This window comes from Oryzias latipes, chromosome 7 (assembly GCF_053564925.1).
Source record: "Oryzias latipes strain Hd-rR chromosome 7, Olatipes_Hd-rR_3.1".
In the NCBI taxonomy this organism is placed as follows: Eukaryota; Metazoa; Chordata; class Actinopteri; order Beloniformes; family Adrianichthyidae; genus Oryzias; species Oryzias latipes.
The window spans coordinates 13,481,828-13,497,615 of NC_136243.1; the positions used below are offsets into that span (position 1 = coordinate 13,481,828).

Consider the following 15,788-nt stretch of genomic DNA (forward strand, 5'->3'; position numbering starts at 1 on the left):
ATAAACTAGTTTTGATTTTCAGAAAAAGTCTTTAAAACTTTAAAGTCCAAGTTCGATAATCATTTTTGATCTATTTTAAAAGCGTTCTTTTCTTAGTGGTATTTTAATTATTATGCAGTTTTTACCCCAAATCAAACAAATTGTGTCGTTTTCTAGGATATAGTTCCTGCAGAGCAGCAGGAGTTCATTAGAAATTTACCTCTGAGTTGTGGGTGGACCTGTTGGCGCCATTTACCGTCATCAGACTGTTTACGTGCTCTTACGCTAGCTTACAGCCCCTCACAACCTCAACATGACATTAGTGCTGCAGCTTACAAGGTTTTTCCAACAGCATTTTTTTTTTTGCTTCTGAATGACAACAATTTTTATAAATAAATACTCAGAAATGCAGTTTTAATCTTAATTTTCTTTATAAATGTCTACCTTCAGAATAATGACCATTTACACATTCACTGTAAACCCAAACAGTACACTGAGCTCAAAAGTTTTATAATCATAGAACTCAAAAGTAGCAACCAAGTCAAGTCAGCTTCAGTTATATCTTTATTGGAATAAAAGATTTTGAGTAAATGAAACCTCTGTGTCAAAACTCATAAGTGAAGAGACGTGATTACATCATAACGTACGCCCATGAACGTGAACTCAAGATGCGGTGGCGCAGTGGCTAACAGTAGCATTCTTGCCTCACAGCCACGAGGCCCCCAGTTCAAGTCCCGGCTGAAGGACCAGCAAGTGGGGGACTTTTCTGTGTGGAGTTCGCATGTTCTCCCCGTGCATGTGTGGGTTTTCTTCGGGGACTCCGTCTTCCTCCCACCAAAAACATGCTTCATAGGTTTATTGGTCGCTCTAAATTGCCCTTAGGTGTGTGATTGTGGCCCTGCAACACACTGTCCAAGGTGTCCCCTTCCTTCTTCACCCACGAGTGGCCGGGATAGGCTACGGCAGCCCTGTGACACCGAAAGGGACAAAGCGGATTTAGAAGATGAATACTTTTTAGTTATTTGTTTGTTTCCCTTTCGGCTTTTCCCATCAGGGGTCGCCACAGCGAATGAGTCGCACGGTAAACTTGGCAATGTTTTACGCCGGATGCCCTTCCTGATGCAACCCTCTCAAAGCAACCGGGCTTGGGACCGGCAAAGAAGTAGAGAAGGGAACAGGGAGCAGCCCGGAGTCGAACCCAGGTTTCACGGACGGAAGGCACCGCAAACCAGCACGAGCTAAACCAGCTCCCTATACTTTTTAGTTATTTACCGGTAAGTAATGTATTAAGGTTTGATAAAATCCAAATATGCAAGTTTAGTAAAGTAAAAATCTATGATTTAGTTAAAAAAAAGTTACAGTTGAAATTTTGTTAAAGTGTTATATTTTCCTCAACTCAAACATTCTAAGTTCTGATTAACTTATAATTTTTAAGTAAGATAACTTCAATTTTATGTTGAGTACTACTTAAAAGGGCTGCGTATCCGGCCCGCCAGGTGGTTAAGTCTGGCCCATGCACGAAGAGTAAAAATCATAAAGATGTTTAAAAAAGAAAGCAGGTTTCTAGTCCATTCCTGTGGCGAGTTATTGTTTTTTAAAGAAAAAACAGAAATGCGCAATTCGGCCACTAGGGGGAGCAAAGGAAAAGTAAAACAGGTGAGACAGCATATCTCTGTATGTACCAAAAGCAAACCTAACAGCTGGGGAGATGCACTTTGGTTCCCTATGATCCTTACCCGTTATCTTGATATTAGAATGATCAGTAGCGACACTCTAATGACCAATTAAGAAAAGAGAAGATTTACCAACAATTAGCGGGACTGTAAAACAACCGTCTGCATTCACTGCAGCATGTACATCAGTGATGGAGCAGTGACAGCAACCTTATTGTAAACACGTTGGTGTAAACATCTAAACCATTTTCAGAGGTGAACTTGTGCCCCAAAAAGCAGTCGACCTTTGCCAACATGAGTCTGTCAATTACGATTACAGATACATCTCTGAGAAGGCTTGGACGCCAAATGAAGGAGTTCACTCATTTATTGCATTTTTGGTTGCTGTTCATGAAAACACCAACATCACAGATATATACAGCCATGCATATTTATTAAAGATGTTAAAGAAACCGTCACAGCTGAGTTTCTTGAGTTGATGGACACAACAACAGCTGATGACATAGTGAGCGCTCTAGTTACTGCGCCAGACGATGTTGAAGTGAACTGGTCACTGATGTCAGTCTGGTCACTGATGGCGCCCCATCAAAGGTCAGGAAGAATGCAGGTGTTGCCACAAAATTCAGGCAGAAACCAGGAAAAGACTCTAGGACATTTGATTGTGTTTTGCACACTTGAATGACAGTAAATGTGTTTCTGCACAGGATCTGAATCCTGATATTGATGGTCAGGAGAAGTTTAAGGAGAGAAAGGGAGGTTAAATTCTTATGTTCACAAATGTTAGCAGGTTTAATTTTTAATTTAATTTTTAATGATTTGGACATTTACATTTTAGGCACGGTGTTTCGTTTTTTTTCTGTAGCCCCTTTTAAGCTTATTATCGGGATTGATTCAGTGTCAGATGTCAAATATTCAGTCTGGAAAAAATTGAATAGAGCAACTTTTTTTTGAAGTAAAATAAATTTTATTTGAGATCCATTGGCCCCAAGTGATTAGGCTACTATGTTTGTTGAGGCATTTTTTTCCCCTGAGTAAAAAAACTAAAACAAAGCTGTTATTTTGCTTTTACGTTACTGGTCCGGCCCACTTGAGATCAGACTGGCTGAATGTGGCCCCCGAACCAAAATGAGTTTGACACCCCTGGCGTAAACAGTTGAAGAATTAAAAAAAATGTCAATCGCTGAACCAAAAAGTCTGGTTTTAAAGGGTTAATTGGTGAAGGTTTAAAGCTAGGAACCAACAAAGGCCAAAACCCAAACCCTGTAAATGACTCCGGTGCAAACAAACGCTCAAGAAACCCTGTTATAGTTGCATGAACTCCATTAATTAATCAGAAAGGTCAGAGGGGCTCCGAGATATCAATGATCATCATGAGACAGTAACACAGGGTTTTTTTCTTCCGTTTCTCTGAACATTCTTTCTGTAGAAAAAAAAACATTCTTTTCAGACATTTTCAACATCCTGCAGTTCTTGTTCACACTGTAAATGAAGGTGTTATTTTCCCATTAGATGTGTGGGAGATTTGATGTCTTTCAGCAGCCACAGGGCTTTTTGTGATTGTTATGCGTTTGAGAGAAACTTGATTTTCTCTTTATATCCTCATGCAGTTGTCTCATCACAACATTTTTCTTTGTTATGTTCTTATTGTAAATATTAAGTTTGAAGACAGCTTGTTATTCTTCTCTGCTCTTTTTGCATTTAAAACAAAAACAAAAAAAACACTTCTAAAGCAAAATGGAATCATCCTTCAAACTTTGCGTATCCTTAATGTGTGTCTCCAAACTTTGCAATACTTTTCTACATCATTGAGCAACATTCGGATTCATTTTTCTTCTTTAACCAATCTAATCACATTCCCTTTAGCTTGAGTGTTAGCTACGATTTATCCTTTAGCTTTTATTGAAGCAAAGTTCTGTTAAGCAGATTTATTCTTTAGGGCATAGCAGCTGTAGGGAAACAAGTGTTGTCTGCTGTGATTGGTGTGGGGTGTTTCTATTAGTGCTGACTCAGTGTTTGGAACAGTTTGAATGTTTTTTTTTCTTCACCTTATCTGGGCTGGGGACCAGCACAGGGAGATCCATTCTCGGGTCTTCTTGTGGCTACATAGTTAGAAGTTAGTGCAAAGGGTCTTGCCAAAGGACCCAATGAACACCCTGAGAATCGAACCCTGATATCCCACAACCATTCTTGCACCTGACCAACTGAGCCATCCTGGAGTTTTAAGTGTTACTACTAGGTAGCATAATGTGTTGTTACTTTGATTTTTGTTTTGGTTTCTCCTTGCCAGCAGATCACATCAAGCCAAGTCGGGGTTGGGTTTAATTTAAGGACATGGACAGAGAGGATCAGTGGCTTTGTCTTGTACAGCAGAAATAAGCAGCAGTAGTAGATTGTGTTTTGCTACAAAGCTTGTCCACATTGACTTGAGTGTGCTCACTTGGCTGTACGAGAAAAAACAAATGCTTTTCAGGTTGGGTCTCATTTTTTCCCCTCAGCTATACAGGAAAAACAAAGTAGTTCATTTTTCACGATTCATTTTTTCTTACACTTGGGTGAGTATACTTCAGTAAAGTGTTAGTCAAGAAGAATAAAGTTGAAATAGCGAAAGGAAATAAGGCTTAACCGTTTAACACCAGAAGTTCAGCTCCAGTGTTTTCATTCTTTATACAGCTGTGTCCTGCTCTTTAACCGTTGACACCATTAAGGCAATTCCAGCGGATTCTAAGGCAGAGAAAAGCAGTAGTGAGTCTCAACACAATCAACAGAAATCAGCTGATTCTGATGCATAGAAAGGCGTCTTTGCACCAAAATAAAAAGCAGTTTTTCCGCATCAGATTTAGCCAATTCAGGATCCTTTTTAACCCTGGTATTTGTATTTTGAAAATAATCCAAAACACCAATTTAAAACTGTTGTATTTCTGTTATTAATATTTAAACAGCAGCTCTTTAAGATAAAGTGCTATGTCGAAGGCTCAAAGAAGCTTGTGTTGATGATTTCCTAATCTTTGTTAACAATGATACTAAAATTTGACTCAAAAATTAGCAGGACAAGCTCTGGGCAAAGCTTTTTGCTGGAGGGGCAGCTGCCCCCCTTGCCCCCCTGTAGCTCCACCTCTGACATCAATTTTCCAAAGGATCAAAGAGCACAACTATATTAAATAACATATTAAGTGACTTGAGTACTATTTATTTTGAAAAAACGGAATTACTGATAGGTGATCTGTAAAAGTGCTGTGAGGAATTGAATCTGCTCATCAAGTCTGAAAACTATACCTTGACAATCCCAGTTTTTTTTTTTTTTTGGGGGGTCGCTTGGTTATTTTTGAATATTATTGCTCCCAAACAAACAGCTGTTGCAGTTGCCTGACCTTTTCCAGAGGAACAAGCCAAATTCAGAGTAAAGGCCAACCACATTGATGTCAAAAGATGTAAAACCAAAGCAGTAACAAAACTACATATCACAAGGAGAGAGCAGAGTAAACTCAACTTTACAAATAGATGTGGGAGTAAAACAAAAAGCTTCACAGTCAACGTTTTCAACAACTTTATCATCACAACGGATGTGGTAAAATGTGTGTTTATTTTATCTATAATGTACCAGACAGACATTGAGAACTTTTTATCTACAGAGCCAGCCTGGGATACATGTGATGGCATGTAAGGGCACATCAAATGCAAGAAAAGGCCACAGAAACAAAAACTATTCATTTATAAACTAGACAAATAATACGACCTCTTATCTCTGGAAAGCTAAAAAACAGGCCAGGCGATAGCGATCCAGCCAATCCAGAGATTAATAACCTTCTTCAGCACCCTGTTCATATCTCCTAACATTGTTTTAACAGAAAAAAAAAATGAATGTGAATGAATGAATGAATGTTATCCATCACGCATTACAGGATTATTTTGGGGAACTCATTTTTAAACACAAAACAAATGAGTTGTCTTCCATTGGGATCCACTGGATGCTTTTATGAAATGTTTTACTCCAATAAAATATATTTTTCAAAGTGATCATATAGCTCATCTGCCATTTAATTTGTTTTTATCTTTGGGAGTTATTTAGATTTTTGTCATAAAGAGCAGAAAACAAATGAAATGTCACTGAGACAAATTAAATTACGTTTTCTGCCTTTTAATCTTTACTTATTTTTGAAGAAAAACTGCACAAACTTGCATTTTAAATATAGGAAGACAAACTTTTTTTTTTATTTTTCTTCATTGATGCAGCATTTCTGCTACATGACTTGTTTTTACAAATTGCCAAAAGCCACTAGCAGGAGACCCAAACAAAACCTGATCCAAACAGACGTAACCTTTAAAATACATGTTTTGTTTGTCTCTTATTTGTGCTCCATCTTCACAATCCCACTAAAAAAGGAAAGAACAGAGCAAGGTGTTATTTCTACTAGGTGTCCAGTGGGTGTTTGCATTACCAAAGCTCAAATAAGAAACAATTTTGCATCTCCACGTGTAATAAAGCTGAAATTTTGACATCCGTGCACTTCCAACCATGATGGATAAAGCTGAACCAAAGCTGTAGAGGAGTGAAGTGGATTCACCTCCGAAGTGGGTTTACTGTTAATTTTAAAACCAAAGTGAAACTAGTTAGATCCTTTAGCCTAATAAAAACTGACCCTTAAGCCAACCTGAACACAGCCCAATACATCAAACACATACAGATAATTTAAATTATGATATATTTGGTGATTTGATACGTTTTTGCTCACAACAATGTTGCAAAAATATTGCTGTGTTCAGGGGGGAAAAAAACACGTTATTTACCCACTGTCTCAAATTTGATCAGAGTATCAGTACGATAAAGAATTAATTACCAGCAAATTTTGCAGGAGATAGTCATTTAAAAATGAATAACAATAGATAAGTTATTCTCATCATAAGTTTAGAAAATTAGCTAAATGTTTCCCGCCAAAAAGTGTTTGTGAGATTTCAAGGAGGCAGCCATTTTGAAATAAGCGGGAAAAGCCATTATACTCCTCCTAATGGAATGATGATGAATTACAGTGCGGAAAAGATGCACCAAACCTATAAATAACGTGTTTTTGAGAATTTAAATCTTTGAAATAAAAATATGTAAAAGTATAATCTACAGATGTAAGACTTTATCAAACAGAAGTTTATGGAAAGTCTGTTTGTGTAATGTCTGTTGTTCACACATTTAATCGGTTTTCCATCTAACTAGGTGAGATAGTAACACCCAGTGAATACACATATTCATTTTCTTGCCTTTGGCATTAGTGTCGACTCCCAAAATGCAATTATTTCTAAAACGGAACGTTGTTATTTAGATGAGCTCTAATTAGGTAAGGCAAAGAAACAACTGTCAGCTGCTTCTGAGTAAAAAGCTGAAAGTTTATCATTACTTGTTTTTATTTTATAGTAACTGTTGTGTTTTTCTCTGCTTACAGAGAGCTGTGGGATCTTGAGGACTAAAGCAGTTGTGTTGTTCTAAATCAACATCAATAGGACACACACAGCACCCAGTATCTTTTGAGGGTGGTTGGACCCGGTTCACTTGCAGTTCATCAATAAAATAACTCAACTGTGTGAAACGACCTAAATGTAAATATGTACAAGGGTTAAACGTGATAACCCAGAAAAATCCACAATTAACTAAAGACGTAAAAATTACCCCCCCCCCCCCCCCCCATAAAAAAACCCAAACAAAACAAGAAACAGTAAAAATACAAACACGTAAAAATTCACTAAAAGACAAAAAAGGTAACGTTGGATGGAGAGATGGATAGACATAAAAAGAAAACAAACAAACAAACTAGTGTCCTACTTGTGCATGTCCCAAGCCCGGTAAAAAGCAGTGGGCAGTGTTAGGAAGAGCATTCAAAATAAAACTTTAAAGACATCTAAAACAGATTATAGGTGAAGATAGATATATGGATAGATGAAATGATATGATGGCAGCATGGTTTTAATGCATTTAAGGGGCTCAGACAGATATGACAGCCCAAACTCAGCACACCAAAGGAAAATAACATGCAACTCTTTCTAAAAGCATCTTTGAATATAACTTTTAAGAAATAAGGTTTTTGTAATAAAGTGATTTCCATTCCCCAGACTTGCCCCCCTGATATACCTGCACTAGTGGGGTTGGCTAAATCTGTGCCTGTACAGGTAAGGAATACCATAATTAAAAGAATTGTTAGTTTAAGTGGATCAAATGACAAAATCAAATAGTAAAACACGGTATAAACAACATTGCTTTAAAGGTGCATGTAAAGGGATCATCAGCAGTGTTTTTGACATCATTCCTGCTATAAGCCAACAGCTCTTCATCCATCTGCATATCTGTGTTTGAAAAGAACGTTTAGGCTGAACTCAGAGGAATGAAGCATAACGCATCTTCAATGCAGTTTTTTTCCTGAGAGGTCTGTTGCCACAGCAGGTTCATTTACATATACAGCTACTTATTAATCATCCACAATATCTAGTCTTTAGATATCTTATATTAAAGACTGTAAAGCTGTAGGTGGTTTGTTCCGACATGCATTTGCCCCCATTCTTATAAACTTTTTTTTTTAAATGGAAACATTTTTTTACACTTTATGACACACCAAAAGTACAATTATTTTTTTAAAATCTGTTCGGTGCAAATAAAGGGGTGCAAAAGCATTCATTAACAATCTGTCATGTAGATGCCTACTGTAGATTCATGACTCAGCATCTTAACCCCTTTAAAACCGGAGTTTAGCTCCACTGTTGACATTCATTTTACTCCTCAACCATTTACGCTATTACCAATATTCTAACTGATTCTGAAGTAGAGAAAAGTAGCTTTGTGCTGATATGCAACACTTTAAAAAGTAACAGTAGTGCGAAGAACGTGTTATTTAGCGTCATCATTGACATCTTTGGTAGAAGAGGGTGAAGTTTGCCACATTAACTGACTGAACCATCAAATTAGCTGTTTTTGCAGATGGTCTATGTAGAATCGCATTTCAACTTGAAAAAAAAAAAGACATTACCATATTTAAACCCTAAAGCACTTTGGCTTTAAAAAGTTACACCATTACTTTTGCCGGGAATATTTTTACCCAATATATCATACCAAGTCTGGGTCTCCCTGTGCTTGCCCCTAGCCCGGATGAAATACAGGAATGCGTCTTTTTGGGGTGTAAAAATGTAAGAATAAAATGTGCCGAGGTTAGGGGTGGGAATTAATACATTTTCTTTTACCCAGTCCTTTTTCAAGCACTTTATTGTTTTAAGTCTGTTTGTAATTCCCCTTTTTATGTGTTTGAAAATATAATTACATCAAATCTAGCGTTATACAAGTTCTAGACCTAAACTGAACACATTAACATTTGACTGACCATGACTGACTCTTTTGTCCGCCTTATGCACCTGATAGTTTTATGACATAAGCTCAGAAATAGACCATTCATTGACAGTGTGCCCCACAATTCCATCCTATAGTGCAGAAAATACAATATGTATTATTTATTTACATAACTTTACTTTTTACACAAGCGAGACTCTAGATTCTCTTTTGTAAAAAAGGGAGATCTCATTTTTCTGTGACCTCATGTATTCTTTGTATTTCTTCATTCCTCTGCTCAGCTTTCCAAAGAGGTCACAGATAAATAAATTGTAGCAATGCAACATTTTTCTCCAGCGTTGAGTTTCATCCACAGTTATCAGCAGGTACCAGCAAGTAACTTTCTTTCTCTGAACTTGATTCCTTCAAAGTTTGACACCTAAGGGACAAGTCGGAACGTCAACTTGCAAATTCGTTTAAACTCTGGAGCAGCGAGGATTACGGAGAGATGGAAGGACAGGGTGCAGCGGCGTCCTTTGACAGCCTTTCACCCTGGCTCTGAAATGTCAGCGTGTCGAGGCTTTTTTCCTGGCATTAGGCGCACATCCCTCATTTGATCCCCCAATAAATGTATGAGAACATTTCTGCGGAGCAGCCGGGCAAAGACCTGGGTTGCATTTTAAAAACATTTCTTGACCTTTCCGCGATGACGGTAATTGCTCATGTCAGACAAGGAGAGAATGTTATTCTCTCATGAGCCACAGCATCAAGAACAGACGCCGGGACTTTAGGAAGGGAATAGATAGCGAGTCCTAGTTTGGTGGAAAATGATCTCCCAGCCATCTTCAGCAGGCTGTGAGTGCAACCCAACAACTCTCCACCCTCCAAACCTTCCTGATAATGAAAAGGAGCTCTAGATCACATCCTTCTGAGGAGGCACCACCTTTCAAACATCCAACTTTCATTTTCTTTACCTTACTCTCAGTGTCAGGGGGCTTAAATGTGACAGCGCTAAGACAGCAAATCCATTCCTCTTTCCTCGGCACCCCTTTCTCTTGAATTTGATGTGGCAACGCTGCGGCAGAGACAGATCAGAGATGAAATTAGAGCGACATAAAGATGTCTTTAGGAGTTGGGGGGAAAAAAAGATCTATTTAACCAGAAGGAAAGGCTACACTCCAGAGCGCAGTGGCAAAAACTTGCTTCACCAGGGAGCGTGTCAGGAAAAATTCATCTCTGGGAATAAAAATAAAGCTTCTTTGATATTAAATTATTAGGTCACAGTTATCCCTCCAGAAGAGACTGCTGATAAAATACTGTACGGAGGTAATGTTGCATCTGCAAGCTTTAAAATCAGTTAAAGCTGTGACGGTTTTTCTCTAAAACAGCTCTTATTTTCTTAATTTGCTATTGAATGGATCCACACACATTAATATGGTAAATATTAGATTTTGTTATCATATAAATATGTTGGGATGCTTGAAATCATTGTGCATTTGACATTAGAGGTGATTAGGTGATTTTATTTTCCAAATGAGTTGCAATATCAACATGTTTTAAAGCAATGGCAAATGGCGCATACTTGTATGCCAATTTTCTACTTTGCAAGGACAATGTCTTGCCCAAGGACAATTTGACACATTTGACACCGACAAGGCGGGAACTGAACATGTATGTAGTCTTCCAATCAGAGGTCAACCACTTTTCCTCGGCCACCTTTGGGTCTTCTTGCCTTTCTTCCAGCTTAGAACAAGCAGTTTTAAGGCCGTGTCTCAGTTTGCGCATTTTCCACGTATGAAATTTCAGTCTTTCGTGATTTATGCGTGATATACAGTATGCAATTCAGGAGTGTTTCTTGCATTCATCCTTTGTCGATATGCGCAGATGTCCATCAAGGGTTTCTGCCGACAGGTCTTTATGTCAATTCGGTTTTGAGCTGTTTAAAGTTTCTTTATTAAAAAACAAAATAAAATCATTCCCAGACTCAAACTTTTCACAACACTCAGAACTATGCTTTGACCATCGGTTCTGAACACAGACTTAGTGGTTTTAGTTATAAGTCTCTCTGGTTTCAAATGCAGCTTCATACAGCTCCTGACTAGCTGAAGCCTGCTTCTTTACATCTCAATAAACCCATGACATTGAGCTTTCTTTTTTTTTTTTCTTCTTAGCAGCACAGCAGATATACTTTTGAATTTCTTAAGTTGCTTATTAAAACAACGAGGCGTGCTATCATTCATGTGTTGCCAATTTTGTGCAGCTGTTTATCCCAGTCCAAGAAAAGTCAATATAAAGATAATTTAAAGAGATAAGTATCTACATTTTATCCTTATACTTTGTATATTATAGTAAAGAATCTGAAAGGCATTATGGCCTAATTAAGGAGGAGGTTGTTTTTTGGGCTTGTTGCGGAGAACATCCTGGAGAACCATTTTCATTGGTCTAAAGTGAATGTCATGCAGACCTTTCAAAAATAACAACAAAAAAAGATTTATCTGAAAACCTGACAGGGAGAATTGTTAAAAGCAGACAAAAGAAACTCTGCTTCCATGTTGCTTATGTGCAAGAAGAGCTATTTTGGCCTGACTTTTTTTATAAACTAAAATTTGCAGACTTTTATATATTTAAATGTCCTTTTTTTTGTCAAATATATGTACATTTATGAATCAGTTTGTTGGACTCAATGCAATATCAAGAAACAGGTGTTGATGACCATCACTTGTTTAAAAAAACTTTTATGCATGTTGCAAACCTAAAAGAATTAAGGAAATTGAAAACATGAAATAACCTTTTAGATGCACTGAAATTGTGGTGGACTACAAGAAAATGTGCTAATTGGGTGACATTTTCAATTTGCCCCATTTCTGAATAAGGGCTAAGAAATTTCAATGTCTTTCTGCTTTTATTTAAAAAAAGAATCATTTTGATGGTTAATGGCTGCAAACCAAAAGGATTCCGCTGATCGCTGCTGTTAGAGGTTTTTAGAGAAATAAAAGAGGATAAGAGAATACGTCCTCCTGAAGCTACATTTCACCAGCTGTAAGTCAGTAGGAGCTGAAGACAGGGATTAGATGCACAAAGCAAGTCCACATTTACAGCCATCCCCTGTGTTCTTGCTGAAAGCATAATGGCGTTTCCAATTATTAGCTCCCACACATAACTGCCTCTGTCTCTGACTCTCAACAGCCAACAAACCAGAGACAGCCATCTCATCCTGCGTCCACTGCTGATCACACTAATCACAAGTGGAGGATGCAATGACTGGATGGAAATGCATGTGTTTATGGAGCCTGGAAGAGGCAGGTGTTGCGTTTCTGTGCCATCACCGATGCCAGAGCTCACTCACTGCCCGTTCATATTATAGCCTTTCGCCAAAGAGACAGCTTGTGAGGCGCCGGCCCCTTGATCTCAGAACATTAGTTTAATGTCTAGATTTGTGGAACTCTTTCTGATCCCCTCTCCGGCCTGGCACAGCAACCTCCCAGACAGAAAGCTCAAAAATACCAACTGATGTGGTCCATTCATGAACGGGAAGCTCGAATCTCTTTCTGCTGTAACTGTCATCAGCTGGGAGAAGTGGAGTTGTGTCAAAAAGCTGGCATTTCTTTACAAAACTAAAAAAAAAACGTAAAGCTGAGGTTTTCCTTGTCCGTCTTCCGTATTTCTTTATTTTGCTCCTGCCTTCAGCACAGCATGTGCTCACAATTAAAGTTATTTACCACGCGCAAATGAGCTCCATGCAAGTACATGACTGAGTAAATACACAGCAGCATGTTAGATGACCAATTGTACCTTAAAAATGAGCTCATCCATCCTCGTAGATGCCATCAGGAGACCAATGGGCCAACCAGCAGCCCATCTGTCTATGTGTCAGCACTTAAGTGTCAGTGCTGAGGAGAGGCAATCTGTTCAAGATAGCCTGCCAGAGGAAGAGAGCAAATAAACATCTGCAAGTATATTTATACATTATATCCAAGCCTCCAACTTGATGAATTGTCGACGATCTGGATATGATTCCAAGCCACGTTTAGAGGATTAGATCTGCCAGGATCCTCTCATCAGTCTTTTGGTTGCACTCTTGAGAAGTACCAGCAGCTGATTCCATCCTGCAGTTAGAATACAAAAATTTGTTATTCCAGAGGAAATACATTATTCGAGTAGGTTTCCTCTGGTGTAAAGATTAAAAATATGATTTAAAGCAAAGATTTCAAACACAAATCCCTTGGATGGGTTTCACTCAAGTCCCAACTGGAGCTTCATCAGTGTTTACGTCTTCATTGGTGGCTTAAATTAGGTGCTGCAAGTGTCAGCTCAGCTTCACCCTCTATGGGAGATGATTACAGGAAAAGAAGCACTGAATATAAATGTGGTCAAGAAATGTACAAGACTCCTGACTGCCCTTTTAACCCTTCCTCAGGCAGAAAAAAGTGTTTCAGAGCTATCCAATTGCTTTCTCTGACCTCTATGTCAGGGCATGGAATCCATGGCATTTTATTTATATTTTATTTGAACTATCTTTTTTTCCCATTTTTTTACTCAGAATAAAGCCATGTTTCCCCTGATCCACAGTGGCATCCCCACTCACCATTGAAAAGAAGTTAGCAACGTTTCCAGGACTTCAGTTTTGTTCGGGAAGATGCCTTTAGGGGTCCTGACAAGGACAACTGGCTTCATGCGCCACCTGCCAATAATGTTAACAAGGACACACAGCTCAGCACCATGGTGGCCTGCTCCAGGACCAGAGGGGTGGCTGGAAGTGATGGCCATATCTCTCCCACATGGTGTGCTGCTCTCAGGAATGCTCCCCCCTGCAGGGTGCAGTGCTGCGCGGTCTCCAAACACCCGCGAGTGTGGCAACAGTTTACATTTCATGAAAAAGCTAGCAGCTTCAGCGTTAATCTGCAACCCAGACACATCACCCACATAACAGATGCGGATACAAATATGGAATATCTTTATTTTTAATTTTTTCCAGTTTTGTGTTGAATCAGGAAACTTGTGGAATTTTCTTTCATTAACATTTGGGCACTAACAACTCTGTTCACATCCATAGGCTTAACATAATGCTTTAATACATGTCAAACTTTTAAAACTATATCTATGGTACACTTTTCTTTTTAAATTATACTTGTGGTATAGTATGAACACACAAAAAAACAAAACCCATTAAAGCTATTGTCACATGTACCCGTACGGGTGTAGCAGGTTTTTTGGTTGTTTGGGGCCGGGGAGGGTCATAAAGGGGAGCAGCTGACTCAAAGCACATTTTAAGGGGAGTGTGTCTTGCCCCTTGATGCTACGTTCAAACAGGACCCACACGATCAGTCAGAGCATCCACTTTGGTGTCTCTGTGATTGATTTCAATAGGAAGAGATCTTAGGAATGCTAGTAAAGATTTATGCAGCCACCAAAAGATGTGCAAAAAATAATATCATTTTTGGCAGTTATTCTGCGTGTCAATCACACACTATGCTTGGTATAAGCATGCAGGATGTAAAAAACAAACAAACACACAGTTGAGAAGGTGATGGTTAGAGGCCAGACCTTAGCAAAACATTGTTCCTGGTGGATGAGGCCCGGCGAAGATGACTAGAATGTGGAAAAATAAGTACCCATAAACCTAAAGATAAACCTTTGATTGTGATTTGACTGACAACAAAGTGGTGGGCAATTTAGCAAATAGTTCAAAGTGAACTGATTGGTGAACGGCATGTAGCGTGATGCAACAAGGACCTGAAACTGAGATAGATCTTCCGTATTGAAGTAGTGCCAACGCTTCACAAATGTACTGGGCGGCAAGTCCCCAGAGCTATGATGTCATCTTGATCTAAAGTTCAAAATGAGTCCCAGCCCGAGTCCCAAACACCACCGTGGTCCATAAGAAAGACCAGAGAGCTATGTATATGTATGTATATATTTAGTGTTAAATTGTAAACCAATAAAATGAGTGCTCAACAGAATCTACTGAATGGTGCATATGGAAGTCTAGAAGTTGTGTCATCCTAAGCCACCGTTTCTGTTTTGAACACTCTTGGTCACTACATTTCATGGTTATCAGTTGGCTTAAGCATCGTCATTGGTCTCACCCATTTGTTGCCGTAGAGTGAAAGTCATTTCAGTTTTAATGAAACTTGTTTATTCCCCAGGTGTGAATTTCTTCCGTCTTTGAAGATCCACATTGTGTGAATGTCGTGTTTGTTTCCATGGCTCATTAGGCCCCAACATTTCATCACTGTTTAATGATTCTCAAAGTATTTTTTTTAAATTCCAGTTTCCCCTTAATAAGGATCCAATCAGTGCCAATGTGTGTGTGCGGATGCCAAATATTTGTTACACACAAAAAATTTGTGATTTCATTTGCAAACAAAACAACATTTGAAGAGCCAAAAGGTCCCACTCGTCCTTGATTGGAGTAAAAGGTGTTACCACCGGAGCTGCTAGAGAAAGAAAGAGTGGCCATCCCGGATGCTCAGACAAAGTTTTTACCAACTATTGATTGAGGCAAAAGGTACTGTCTTCAAAGTATAAAACAGCTGAATGGAGATACTTCCATGTCTCCGATTTATTGTCCCCCACTTTTGGCTTCTTCAACAGTTTTTACCATTTTTGAACAGAGAGTCCTGGAGGGTAAATAGTTATTCATGCGACAAGTGTAAAATATGTGCACCGTGACTGCCATAAACACAATTCAAGGGCAGAGACTTCAATAAGCTGATGTTAATAACCCATAACGGGCTGTATAAAAATTTACGACAAATTGCTGATGAGGTAATTACGTATGGAACATCAGGCCACTGGCTCAAGATCATCCTCACTCCCTGAATTCACAGATGGATGACTCC

At 38.7% G+C, this 15,788-nt stretch overlaps 1 long non-coding RNA gene across 1 annotated transcript; it reads right to left on the bottom strand.

Moving 5' to 3' along the window:
- Window positions 1-8,816: 8,816 nt before the first annotated feature.
- Window positions 8,817-13,868, bottom strand: LOC144993873 (uncharacterized). Its single transcript, XR_013657153.1, has 4 exons — window positions 12,912-13,868; window positions 12,739-12,836; window positions 9,921-10,021; window positions 8,817-9,840 (listed from the first exon to the last, which is right to left on the bottom strand). It is a non-coding gene; the product is annotated as an uncharacterized LOC144993873 (long non-coding RNA).
- Window positions 13,869-15,788: the final 1,920 nt, after the last annotated feature.